At 45.7% G+C, this 1,469-nt stretch overlaps 1 pseudogene; it reads left to right on the top strand.

Annotated features, from left to right (window-relative positions):
• The first annotated feature begins 867 nt into the window (after window positions 1-867).
• Window positions 868-1,115, top strand: LOC143411487 (bublin coiled-coil protein pseudogene; annotated as a pseudogene).
• The last annotated feature ends 354 nt before the right edge of the window (window positions 1,116-1,469 follow it).

Genomic DNA, 1,469 nt, shown 5'->3' with positions numbered 1-1,469 from the left:
ATAAACAAAGACCAACCAAATGAGAACACGTGAAGGCTATTTACTCAGAATGTGCTATGTGTCAAGGAGTCACCCACCACCAGCATTTTTGGTGCTGTGAAATTCCCCTATGAGGGGATTAATGCACTGATCAGTTAAGGCTCTCATAACCCAGTCATTTCACCTCTAAACCTTCTTGCATTGTCTACATGTGAGCTTTTGGGGGACACTTCACATCCAAACCATAACATTTAGAAGACAATCATATATTTTAAGTCAAACAAATTATGTTTCACAGACGGTTTTTAGTGATCGCAATTAAATTAGAACAACTCTGTTCAGCATAAGCAATGACATCAGGTGTCTTTTTCTTCTTTTTAAAGACCTGATTTTGCTCTCTGATCTGCTTGGCCTTTATTAGTTAATCAAAATAAACAAATAGAAACAAGTGTCCTCGGTGACATGCCCCATTATTAATTAGTAAAATCTTTGTAAGAAGAGGACGCCCACTCTTTTCAAGAGATTGTTAAAAAGGAAATGTGTTCTGACTGCACAAAGCAGAAATGCAGTATTTATCAAGGATTCGTGTCAACTAGCATCTCTTCTGGGTGAGTCTAACATGGCGCATAGCAAATTTCTTTTCTCATTTCATTGCTTTCCTTTTTCCTTGGTGCTTTTATTTCAAAAGGTATTCAAAGTCAAATACATCAGTGCCCTAATTAGCTGACACTAAGCAATGCTAATATTCCCAATGCTAATACCATCCTTTCCATATCTCAAGTGGAAATTGATCAATGAATCATTAGAAAAAAAACAGACACTGGCTTTAGGCCGATGCCAGCACCCAAATTCCACCATTGTGTGGCAGATGTGGCACCTAAGACCACAATGCCTGGCCCTACAGGACCTGGTATGCAGGTGGAGGCTAGCACGGAAGGCTTGCACCATGACTTTAGGGAAGCAGAGTATGCAGCCAACAACTCTATGTTGCACCAGATCAACTCTGTCTGCACCACCTGGAGGAGAAGAACAATCACATCCATGCTCGCCTCCAGGAGCTGCTGGAGTCCAACTGACAGACACGTCTTGAATTCCAGCAGAAGCTTGGGGAGGCTCCTGGTGATGCCAGCCTCTAGGCTGAGGGAGTCCCCCCTACTAGGCCCCAGCCCTGCCTCTCTGGGCCACAATCCACCCTGAGCACTCACAACCTGACTTAGACACCTTATCAAGGCCTGGCCTTTGGGCACCCTGGGGAGATGGTCTGCCTACCTGGGCCAGCCCTCATTCCCCAGCATCCCACCTGGGGCCAGGTGGGGACCTGTTACCCACCCACTTGCCTGTTGCCTGCCCAGCTCCTGAGTCCTTCCTCTCCACTCCACCCAGAATTGAGTGTCCACTTAAATGGTTTCCTGGAGAAAGAGAGAGAGAGAAATGAAAACACAGACGCCTACCCCAATGTGGTTCGTTCTCAGTCTCCCCTGCTGTGTGAA

This window comes from Callospermophilus lateralis, chromosome 12 (genome assembly GCF_048772815.1).
Source record: "Callospermophilus lateralis isolate mCalLat2 chromosome 12, mCalLat2.hap1, whole genome shotgun sequence".
NCBI classification, from domain to species: Eukaryota; Metazoa; Chordata; class Mammalia; order Rodentia; family Sciuridae; genus Callospermophilus; species Callospermophilus lateralis.
Note: the sequence above shows the minus strand (reverse complement) of the source record. Positions and strands in the feature narration are given on the sequence as shown.